This window comes from Mustela lutreola, chromosome 6 (genome assembly GCF_030435805.1).
Source record: "Mustela lutreola isolate mMusLut2 chromosome 6, mMusLut2.pri, whole genome shotgun sequence".
Classification (NCBI taxonomy): domain Eukaryota; kingdom Metazoa; phylum Chordata; class Mammalia; order Carnivora; family Mustelidae; genus Mustela; species Mustela lutreola.
In genome coordinates this window covers 69,262,607-69,275,327 of record NC_081295.1, presented here as the reverse complement: position 1 = coordinate 69,275,327, position 12,721 = coordinate 69,262,607, and the positions used below count along the sequence as shown (strand labels likewise).

At 40.0% G+C, this 12,721-nt stretch overlaps 1 long non-coding RNA gene across 2 annotated transcripts in view; it reads right to left on the bottom strand.

Annotated features, from left to right (window-relative positions):
- The window catches only part of LOC131833794 (uncharacterized), a 73,086-nt gene extending 68,677 nt beyond the window's left edge, over positions 1–4,409 (bottom strand). For both annotated transcript variants that reach the window (XR_009354634.1, XR_009354633.1), the window contains exon 1: positions 4,171–4,409. This is a non-coding gene — a long non-coding RNA (uncharacterized LOC131833794). The remainder of the gene's footprint in view (positions 1–4,170) is intronic.
- Positions 4,410–12,721: the final 8,312 nt, after the last annotated feature.

The following is a 12,721-nucleotide window of genomic DNA, read 5'->3' as shown; positions in this document are numbered from 1 at the left end:
ATGAAGAAAAAATATGTGTGTGTGTGTGTGTGTGTGTATATATATATAATATTCAGCCACAAAGAAGGAAATCTTGACATTTGTGACAATATGGACGGACCTTGAGGCATTATGCTATGTGAAATAAGTCTAATCTATGATCTCACTTATATGAGGTATCTAAAAAAAAACAAACAAAATGAGCTCACAAATACAGAACACAGATTGGTGCTTGCTAGAGTTCAGGGTTGGGAAATGGAAGAAATGCGTAAAGGGGATCAAAAGACACAATTTATTTATTATAAAATAAATAAAATAAATAAATCATAAAGAATGTAATGTACAGCATGGAAAATCTAATTAATAATACTGCATTGCATATTTGAAAGATGCAAAGAAAGTCGCTCTGAAAACTTCTCAGTGCAGGAGGAAAATTTTGTAACTCTATGACAACTGACATTGGTGGTTGTTAACTAGGCTTGTCATGGTGATCACTTCACAATAAATACAAATACTGAACAATGATGTTGTGTACCTGAAGCTAGTGTTATACATGAATTATACCTCAGTTCCTAAAAACAATTTAGAAATGGGGGAAGAGTAAGAATTGTTTTGGGAAACATTTTAGTGTGTGCCCAGTGGGTCATGACCAGAATTTTGAGAAGCACAGCACTACAGTGTAAGAGCACAATAGACACCTGGTATTTGGTCATTTAAGTTGCTAAAAAAGAAGAGTTGAGGAAAAATCTGGAAGAAGCCTATCCATGAAATTCTGAGGGTCTTCTCTGGCTCTTGCTCTTTGATCATTCAGTCTGGGTATGGATCTCAGGTTGCTTCATTAGCCTGACAGAAAACCTCTTTTCCTTGTTCAGAACATTTGGATGAGCCATAGATTCCCTAAGGGAATTCATATGCTGATGTAAGCCTCATGGTGGACACAGCCTATCAACCCTACTGTGGGTTTTCTATCTCCCAAATGGGAAGTTAATTATAATTGTCATAAACTGTTAAGTTCCACACCCTTCAATTTATTTTAGCAAATATTCATGGAACACCTCCTCTGGGCCAGGATTGCATGGACTGAAGATACAGAGTTGAATCAGACATAGGTTACACCCTAGAAGAGCTTGTGATTTAATAGGGGAATTGACAAACTGCAGCCCACAGGCCAAATCTGGCCCACAGTTTGTTAGTGTAAATAAAGTTTTATTGGAACTCAGCCAGGCTCATTTGTTTGCAAAGTATTGTCTATGGCTGCTTTCACACAGCCATGCAGAACTGAGTTTTTGCAACAGCAACCACAACGGCCCACAGGCCTTCCATATTTACTGAAAAATATCTGTGAAAAAGTTTGGCAATCTCTGATCAATTTAAGATAATACTTTTTTCTATGGTATTTCCATATACAAAAGCAGCAGGTATATCAGGAACAATGTAATATTTTCTTATTTTTATGACTAAAAAAACATAGATTATTGGTCTGATGGGGCAACCTTAGAAGTATCCAAGAAGTGACCCCTTTTGAAAAGCTGGTGAGAGAAAAACATGATCTTAATGAAATGCCATTTCATGTTTCTCTCTCTTACACATACATAACCACCCTGCCCGGAGACTTGGATGTCTGAATACAGGGCCAATATTGTCACAAAAATTACAGAGATAAATCAGCTGAATATTAGGTCAGAGATCCCCAAGGCCCTGCCCATTAGCTGAGGAGAGTTCATCTTATGCTTGACTCTAAAATTTTTGAGCAACTTTAATTAAGAAATTAACTTAATTTCACATTAAAATCTGTGTATCTCAATTCTTTTGAAAAATCACATTTGGCAGCACTAGGCCTCCCTTTCTGGGTGATGAAAGCTCGCTGGGGCTGAAGAGCAGCTTCTGTCTTTGGACACAACAGACACACTCCAGATTACCGCAATTTCTCCTGTTCTCAAATATTTCCCTGACTCAAGATTGTCAATTGCCATTTACAATAAACTCACATTGCTGTTTTCCTCAGTAAAGAAATTTCTCTGTAACTATTCTCTTTTAGAAGTAGTATAAGATTAACCGAAGAAGATTATGTTTTTAAAAAACTTTTGGGGGGTGCCTGCGTGTCTCAGTCAGTTAAGCAATCTACCGTCTGCTCAGGTCCTAGTTCTGAGATAGAGCCCCAAGTCAGGCTCTCAGCTCAGCAGGGAGCCTGCTTCCCCCTCTCCCTCTCCCTCTGCCTGCTGATCCCCCTGCTTGTGCTTTCTGTCTCTGTGTCAAATAAAATCTTTTTAAAAATGTAAAAAAATTTAAAAATGTCTTAAAAATAATAAAAAACTTTATGTATTTAATATGCAAGCAAAGGGTATGTAATCTTCAGTCACTTTACTGACCTATGTTCTCTCTTAGCCCCTGTGGAAATGATGATTTAATGTCTTACACCCATAAAAAAAAAAAAAAAAAAAACAGAACTGAACTGAAAAGGGGCCTGGAGCCATGATCTAAGAGACCCCGGGCAGTGCGTAAGAGAAACTATTGAGGTTTGGAGGGAAAATACTAGAAGTTACATATTTGGTCTCCTTTTTAATTTGTATTTTATATGTTTTATATATTTTGTAACTTTATAATATACTTATAAAGCAGTGCATATACATATACATGTAACTAGATGGATATTCAAATATATTTTAGTGATTGAGGCATGTGATCAAACTAGCTTACAGACTTTAGTTTGGGGAACCTGGAGAGATCTGGGAAATCATCACATCCAAGTGTTTCTTTTACCAATAAAGCATCTGAAGCCCCAGAAGGTGAAATGATCTGGTCAAAGGCACAGACATGTTAGCAATATACCGCACGCCTGCTTTCTTAGCAAAGGCCTACATGAGAAAATGAGACCGATGTGGTGATAAGTAATTCCACTGGAATAGCTGGGCGATTTGTAGGAAACGGTCAGACGTCTCCTCCAGCAGAGCACACATTTCAACGGATGGTACCTAGAATAGTCTCTCTTTTTTGGTGAAAACTGGCATCTGATCAATTTCCCCACCTCCCGTAAAGGCCGCCCCTGTGGCCGGATTCTCATTGGCCAGCTCCCACTGGCCCTCTTCTGCCTTCTTTTCCTGTGGAAATAAAATATAAGAGCAGGAGAAAGGACATATTTGGTAATGTTACGCTCCTCAGCTTCCTGCTCAGGGCTGTCTCAGCTGCAAAATGTCAAGGGAAAAAATATCCCTCCAACTTGGAATGAATTCCAGACAGACCCTGATGCCTGCAAATTTGTCAGAGAGAGCCAAGTCCAGAAAAGCAGAACATGAAGAAGGTTCATTATTCGACTTCAAGAGACGCTCACATAATCAGACACTCTGGTATTTATGATTTTCCCCATTTCAGATGGTCTGTAGTTCACAACATTCCCCTCCCTTTACCGCTGATTCTGAGCTTCCTTTTAAATTAAACCTCAACAGTTATAAAAAGACTCTCACATTACTTGTAAGCCACAAGCACTACTGGGAGACACTGTTCGTACTCGGCTGTTTGGAGCTGGAGAAGGACAGCTCTTTTTGATTATTAGTCTGGGAAGGGCAGTCCAGGAAAGCAGACTCACTTCACCTTGACCACGCCACTGTCCTCATCCAGTTACCACATCTGTGCCAAGACCTCCTGCCATTTACAGCATTTGAGACAATGATCTGTACTAAAAAGCAGTTATTTTATGCCGTTGGCTTGTTTTTTCATTTGGCTTTTATTTTTATGGGTGGGGGCACCCGGAATAACCAGAAAGTCAACCAGAAATATCCTGATACTCCCGGCTTGTGAATATACCAGCAGCACTGTTTGCAAGGTCGAGTTTGGGGGGATTTTAGTCTTTTCCTGGCATTCAGCACATTTTCTTTCTCTTTTAAAACTGTTGCCACATGGGACGCCTGGGTGGCTCAGTGGGTTAAGCCGCTGCCTTCGGCTCAGGTCATGATCTCGGGGTCCTGGGATCGAGCCCCGCATCGGGCTCTCTGCTCAGCAGGGAGCCTGCTTCCTTCTCTCTCTCTCTCTGCCTGCCTCTCCATCTACTTGTGATTTCTCTCTGTAAAATAAATAAATAAAATCTTTAAAAAAAAAAAAAAAAAAAAAAAAGAATTATTAAAACTGTTGCCACACACTGGCAAAAAGGTAAGGAAACAGAATCTGTCACCCAAACCTCATTAAATGGCTACATACACATTTTCCCTTCGGCTTCTTGTTCTTCGTTTCTAAATGCCAGGGCATTTGTTTGTACTCGGTCACCCGAAGTCCTTATTTTGGTTCCTCCAATAGGCACGAAGACATCCACATGGCAGTTTTAGCAAGCAGTGGAAGTGCCCACATGAGGAATATGGTGTTCGGTCCTCACATGTGGTCTTGATGAATAAGGGTCTTCTTTGGCCTCTTCCGAAACCGTCCAGCATCTCAACACTGGATTTACTCCTCAACAGTCTAAGGTTTGTGCTCCTTCCATGGTGATCGACTGTTAGGTCATAAACATTAGATTGTGGCATCACTGGCTGAGTCAGTTGGGAGGAAGCTGGGCTGGAAGTACAGCTGAAAGTCTCCGTTGACAGATGCCTTCTAATCATGGCCTGCGTGGGGAATGGAAAACTGCTGGGCCCACCCCCGGCCTTGATTCACAAACCTGCACTGCTCTGGAGGAGGCTGGGAAAGCCCGTCCTCGGGGAATACCACTTTGCCCTCCCCCACACTTCTCACAGGATAGCAGCACAACTCAAGAGGAGGGGGGGAAAGGGATAAGCTCTTTCTGGTTACTTTTTGGGTATCAGCAAAGAAAAACAGTGTTCACCATCTTTTCGACATCTCGTGCTATTCCCTCTTAAATAGCTTCTATTGTTAGCATTGCCTCTTGCCTTCTTTTTTGATAGGGTTCCTGTTCCACTTTATTGGCCTTGTCTATAGAATGGGCATCGTAAGAGCTCACCTGTTAGAAGGCAGGAGGTGGGGATACACAATATTGTTATGTTTCCTTTCACCACATTTTCCTGTCTCTTTGGGGGGGCACCTAGATGGCTCAGTCGGTTGAACTTCTGACTCTTGATTTTGGCTCAGGTCATGATCCCAGGGTCTTGAGATGGAGCCTCGTGTCCGGCTATGCACTGAGCATGGAGCCTGCTTAGGATTCTCTCTCTGGAGAGATTCTCTGGAGAGATTCTGGAGGATTCTTCCCTCTGGCCCTCTCCCCCTGCTCCTGCTCACGGGAGCTCTCTCTAGGGGCGAAGAAAAAAACCCTGTCTCTCTTAGGCACTGGAGACTACTAGAAATTTTACCATTTAAAAACACAATTTCCTGAGTTCATATTTCATTGTCGAAGAATTGATTTAATATTTCCAAGTTTGGGTTTTTAGAGAGTGTGATATCAAGAGCCACTGTGCATTAATTAGGCTGCTAGGAGACTGGTCAGTGAGAGAAACAATGTCCTTCCCTGTGTCCCCTATCAAGAACTGCACGGTATTCTTGCCAGTCTGTTTGGCTTTATCATCTGGTCATTTTAAACCTGCGAGAGAACATTCCATTTGAAGATCAGGTTCTATCATTTCACTGGAATGCAGTGTAAGACCACAGAAGCTGTAGTACAAACAAATTTACCATGGCTCAGATTAATAATAGATAGCGCGTAAATGGTCAGCTCCACTGTATTCCCTCCCTGCTAAGGATAGAAGACATGACATTAAGTTGAAAATCCAGCCAGGCACCTCAGACCAGAAGGAAGGAAGCCATTTCTGGCCTTAAGGTTACAGATGAACTTGGGATGTTTGCCTCCTGGGGAGAATCTCGAAGATTCGCCTGTGAGAGCATATTTGAATGGTTAAGATGAAGTTCTGACTGAAGATGGGGCACAAATTTATATGATTGCCAAACATTTGTTCAAGACACAAGTGTGTTGAAGTTGTTGAAAAGTGGCTCCATGCATTTCTCACTGCTGTTAAGATTGTTATTCAGGACCAGACTACTTTTGTAAAACACAGACAAATTCTGCTGTTTGGAAGATCAGTGAGGAGTTAGTTATTACATCTCCCTCATTTTGCTGAGGAGAAAACCCAGGCACAGAAGGGTCCTTGTCAGATAACCAGCAAGAAGAGCTGAGTCAGCCACAGGGACCCTCTTGGCTCCTTGTACCATGTGCTTTTACTCCACCATAGTTTTTACCAATAGTATAAATCAACTTAAGATGTAGCTCCAGTTGGTAGGAATTTTGTTTACTTCATGAGCAGCACTGAGACAGAAATATGAGAATCTTTGGGAATTGGCAGGGCTAAATATTACAATTTAGAAGAATAGCTTAAGCAAATACAAAAGAGGAAATGCTATTGAGATGAGTTCATTTCTACTCACTAAAAAAATTAAAAAATTAAACTCCAGATCCAACATTTTCCTTCACTTCGCCCAACATCAGAGGCTTTACGCAGCAACTCCCCAAATAAATCCCTTTCATACGTTTCATCTTTCCAATGAAGGAATTTATTTTAATAACTAATCTTGAGTTTATTAACTTCTCTTAGAAAAAGTTCTATTTCATCTCTACAACTGCAAAATTTAACCTAATTTTACCCCTCTCTTCTTTTACAATTCCTTAAAAGGATAATGCTGACTGATTTTAGAAGACCTCCAACAGCTTTAATTTCTAAGATATAAATTCTTTTCCCTCCTTTCTTCCTCTTCTCCTCTCCTCTCCTTTCCTTTCCTTTCCTCTTCCTTCCTCCTGCCTGCCTTTTGGAGGGTAATCTACCCATTTTACAGAGGAATCCAGTTGAATCGTTCCTACATGGAAGCTACATTTGAAGTGCCTCCTCAGTCCGACTATTGATCAGAAGTCATTCCTCTCAGATTCATTTACTTATGAAGAACTTAAGGAGCCAGTAATTATATTAAATGATAAAATTCTCCCCTAAAGCTGATATTAATATTCTGATATCTGTCTTCTCTCCTGTTTTGGTCTTTCTAGATCCTTTGCTGGGTGTCTAGCAAAATCATAATTTTAGTAAACCCCCCATGAAGTCTGAGTAGGCACTTCCTAGTTGGTTTGATTTAGGGGGTTCCAAAAGCCAATTTTTATCCTAGATTTTTTTTCTGTTGATCAATGGGAAACTAAAATTTCAACTAATGAACCACATTGTTCAGATTAAGCCATAACTTCTAAAACACTCTTTGACCCCTGGCAGGGTCAAAGTATTAACCCATTAGAACCAATGAGTACATCAGCCTTATATCTTGAATCTCAGCATGGAACAGAAGGTTATATGTTTATAGTAAGCCCACATGGTCTAGATTGATTATGTTGAGAAAGGAAGTCCATGTTGGACAATAGCAGTGGAAGATTAAGGTACGAATAAGAGAAGGTGCCAAATAGACCATGAATAAATGCAGTTTTCTCTTTACCTGTCTTGGGAGGCTGTTACTTGTATTTCAGGCATCTTTAAAACTTCTATTGACTTCTTTCTCAAAAGTCTTCACTGAGGTTAATCGATTTGTATCTTCAGATTAAGTCTGAAGTGTGTATCATTAAATGAGATTTTGCTAGGTCCAGAGGTCCTTTTAGAATAGTATATGTGCATTAGATTAGGTAACAATTTTGAAAAACAAAACAAGAAAGCTAGTAATCGAGTTTTATGATGGTTTACATATGTCAGGGGAGGCAAGCAAGGCATGGAATATAAAAGAAAATGGAGTTTAGGTCATTTTTTAAGTTAAGAAAAAACAAGTTGGAATGAGGAGACTGGAAATACTAGTACAAGCTAACCATACATTTTAATTCTAGAGATAACCTGTTAGAAAAATAGGCATCAGCTCAGCCTAGTGAAAAGACCATTGTGGCCTTGCTCTCATTGCTGTTCTTTTCAGATAAAGCAACAAAATGCATTTTGGTACATGAGCACTTGTGTGTGTGTGTGTGTGTGTGTGTGTGTGTTGAAGCTGATTCTGTAGACACAGATAAACTATGAGCTATGCATTATATACCTAGTGTTCACTTGATGATCAATGATTCCTGGTAGCTATAAACAGCTGTTTATGTCCAGCAGATCAGAGAAAATCTAGTGCTGTGTAATGACTATTTTCTAGAAGATAATATTTCGGATTGGATTTTAGAGATTGGTTAAAACTCTGACAATTTTACTGTGTCGAGAACAGAGTGGTGTAATTCAAAATAAAGCAATCATTCCTCTCCTTTACCAGTAGAGAAAGCTGGATACCATCAGTTTAGATTATCAGGAAAATAGTGGCAAGAGTTCTAACAGTTAAATTTTACTTCTAAATTCTGGAGTTTGTACAATAAGAGTTGTAAGGATTATTTTGAAATAAAATATTTGAACACATGCCAAACATATCCACCAAAGAAACACACATACATTGGTCATGAATTAGTATTTCATTCATTCATTTATTCATTCAAAAAATGCTACTTGGAACTACTGTGTGCCTACTCAATTGTATTAGTCAGGGTTCTTCAGAGAAACAGAACTACCTAGATGTGTATATATCTTACTGGTTACATTTATATAGAGACATTTATTTTCAGGAATTGGCTTAGATGATGTGGAAGCTTGGCAAGTCCAAGGTCTGCAGGATAGGCCTTCAGATTGGAGACCCAGGGAAGGGTTACTGTTTGAGTCTGTTAGTCTTGCTGGCAGAATTGCTCCTTGGCTTGGACAGGTCAGTCTTTTTTCTATTAAGCCTTTTAATTGATTGGATGAGACCCACATACGTTCCCAAAGACTTCTGTTTTAAATGTTAGCTTTACTTTTTAAAAAAGTTTCATAGAAACATCCCCAAGATCATTTCACCAAATATTTGGGTACTATGGCCTAGCCAAGTTGATGCATAAAATTAACCCTGACATGAGGGCTAGGCACAGGTCTAAACTTCATGGAAATAGGCATCATCTCATGGAACTTACATTCTAGTGGCCTTTAGAAGTTTGAGACATGTTGCCATAGACTTTACAAAAAATACCCAAAGTTAAATTCAATTGGTTTCTTACCCTCATCTTTTGGTGATGATGATGGTGTTGGTGGTGGTTAATTTAGCATCTTCCTGGGATTATGTGGATCAAGAAATTTATGCACTAATAATGGTAAAGAGGCTTTTTAAAAAATATTTTTATTTATTTGACAGAGAGAGAGAGAGAGAGAGCAAACAAGCAGGGGGAACAGCAGGCAGAGTGAGAGAGAGAAGCAGGCTCTCTGCTGAGCAGGGAGCCTGATGTAGGACTCAATCCCAGGACCCTGAGGGAGCCCGATGAGGGACTTCATCCCAGGACCCAGGGATCATGACCTGAGCTGAAGTCAGATGCTTAACCACTGAGCCACCCAGGCGCCCCATAAGGAGTTTGTTGCCATTGTTGGCAAACGCTTGGATCATAAGGATCTTTCTGAAGAATAAAGCATTTATTTCTTTATCCTACTAAGATTAGAGCAGTAGATACAATGATCATATAGCATTTTCCTAACATTTTCTGAAAATGACACAGGAGAGCTCATTGAGCAGAATGAGACTGTGAGGGCCATATTAAAATAGCAGACCAACTGTAATATCAGAGACATACAAGGAGTTTATGGATTTCTGCTTGTTTACCTGCAAGGAAAGTGCCTGAAAGTCTGAAGTATACATTATACATAATTTGGCTGGTTTCCATAGTGTGGTGGTCATCACACCTGCCTGACACATAATTTGGCTGCATTTACAGGAAAATATTGGATTACCCCGCACCTTCACACTTTTATCAAACAAAGAACCTATTGTCACCTTGCCATACCCATTGGTGAAACACAGAAGTTCTCCATCTGTTTTTTACTTTATTAATATTTTACTTTACTTTTTTGTCTTACAGTTTGTTTTTTCACTTCACTACACCTGTTTTCAAGTGCTAAGTGAAATCACTCCTTATCCTTGGGAGAAAATGACACAAGAAATGACAGTCATGGAATCTTCTTCTGGATGTGGGAACAGAAATCGTTCTCAAAATAAATCGTGGCCATACACAGGTAGCTTCTTCTTGAGGTGACTTGGCGACGTCACAAGGTAGGCCACCCCACCCATCTTGGATAAGCATGACTCGGGCTGCCATGCTCATTGGGGACCTATAATTATAGCACAAAGACTAAGGTGCATCTATGAGAGAAAACTTTATCCAGATCTCCCTCAAAGATACATTCTGCTTTTCCAAATTACCTCACTTGGGGGCGTATACCGGAAAAAGTCATTAAATATCTGGAAAGATACACAGAAGACCTAGTAACATTGTTTCCTTTGGGGTGGGAGCTGGGATTTCTGGATAGGGGAAGTGCAGGGCTTACTTCCCAATGCATTCCTTTGTACTACTGAAAATTTACTATTTGCATATATTATCTCCTTAAAATTAGCTACCTACCTAGCTGGTTAATTAGCTAAGTAAATTAATAAAATATAAAAAATCCAAAAAACTAGAAATACCTAGATCTTTTGTTAGTATTTAGCTACCTCCTCAATTTAACCCTTACATCAGCTATTTCCCTTCTTTCTTTCCTTCTTTCTTTCTCCCTTCCTTCCTTCCTTCCTTCCTTCCTTCCTTCCTTCCTTCCTTTCTTTCCCTTCTTCCCTCCCTCCCTCCCTTTCTTCCTTCCTTCAACATATCAGTCACATTCTTGCCTCAGGTTCTTTCCAAAAAGAGTTTCCAGTACCTGGAATATTCTCACCTCCATTATCTGCATGACTTGTTCCTTGCCACTTTTTTTTTTTTTTTTTTTTTAAGATTTTATTTGTTTGAGGGAGAGAGAGAGAGTGCATGAGTGGAGGGGAGAAGCAGAGGGAGAAGCAGACTCCCCACTTTGCAGGCAACCTAATGTGGGGCTTGACTCCAAGACCCTGGGATCAGGACCTGACCACTAGGCAGATGCTTAACCAACTGAGCCACCCAGGCATCCTTGTTCCTTGCTACTTTAAGTCTTGAGTCAGATATCACTTTTTCAGTAGAGCCTACCTTCACTACCCAGTTTAAAACTGCAAGCTTCAAATAGGTGATGGGAATTAAGGATTGCATTTATCATGATGGACAGTGGGTGTTATTGTATGGAAGTACTGAATCACTATATTGTACTCCTGAAACTAATATTACACCCTATGTTAACTAACTGAAATTTAAATAAAAACTTGAAAAAAATTAAATTAAACAATAAAATTGTAAGCTTACACTTTAGAATTCTTCATCCACTTTATTTTTTATACTAAGTTCTTTTAAAATCCTGCATAATGTATTTATTCAACATCTTTATTGTCTGTATCTCAGTACTGAAAATAAGTTCTCTGAGGGCTAGGATTTGTTTGCTTAGTTCGCTCCTGTTTCTGCAGTATCTAAATACTGTCTGGCAGTCATTGGTTGTCATGAAAAAATTACCAAACAAATGAGAGAGAAAATGAATGAGTTTTGTTTTCCAAATTTGTTTTGCTTGACTGAGTACCACTAAGTGATTTGAGACTGACACATGTAGTTTTTAATTCTAATAATGATGACTGTTTTCCAAAAACATTCCTGAATGTATATTTTGAACATAGATTCAACAATAACCTTCTCTCAGGATGTCTGGGTGGCTCAGTTGGTTAAGCATCTGCTTTCAGCTTAGGTCATGATCCCAGGGTTCTGGGATCAAGTCCCACATTGGGCTCCTTGTTCAGTGGGGAGCCTGCTTCCCCCTCTGCCTCTGCCTCTGCCTGCTGCTCCCCCTACTTGCTCTCTCTCTCTCTAACAAATAAATAAATAGAATCTTGAAAAAAAAAAAAAAAAGAAGAAGAACCTTCTCTCATTTTTGCAAGGTAAAGAATACTTTTTCTTCTGTAACTTCACAAATCTGCCTAGCCAATATCCTCCTATTTGTTAGCAGTACTTCACAGTCTAAATTACTGTTATTAACATATCATTTTTTTGTTTATAGATATTTAACTTCTGGGAATATTTTGGACATAATCATTCTATTTTGGACAAATTTACCATCAGTGTTTACACTTCTCTATATTTATAAGCTTTCAGTACTCATCGCCTCAAACAGTCAGGGTTAATCAAGAGTAGTCCACTTGCTACTTCAGCCAGAGGATTTCACATAGGGAATTAAGCACTGAAAAAACTCACTGGAGGAGTGAGGGTCAGAGCAAGCCTCTGTGACCTTGGGGTAACCCAGGAAGTTCCTAGAAACTTAACCAACCACCTTATTGCAGCTGGCAGCCCTGAGGCGGGCCATTGGCAGAAGAGCTCCAGAAACCGCTCTGAACCGCCATGTGCAGTATGGTCAGCATCGCCATCACCATTCTCATTCTCATTATTCTTGTCCACAAACACTGGCAGGTTTATGTGATGGATTGTCCGTTGGACACTTAATTCCTTATTTCATCCTGTGTCTATGCCTTTGTCAGGGTCTCTTCAAGGGCAAAGTGCAGTTCTTCACTGCTGGAATTTGAACTCGGTCATATGACTTGTTTCGGTCAATAGCATAGGAGCAGAAGTGACAGTTTGCCAGTTCTGAGTCTAGGCTCTGTGCTTCCCCTAGCACCCTTGCTCTTCTCCCGTGGCTGTGTTAGGAGCTTCCTCCCAGCTTGCTCTTGCCCCTGCAGCCTCAGTCCCGGAAAACGTACCCACTGGCCAGAGCTGCCTCCGTCAATCTGCAGAAACACAGCGAATAACAAAGCCATACGGCCAAGCCCAAGCTTGATGCTCTGAACCCCATTCTGCTCACATAGGAGTAAATAATAATAAATG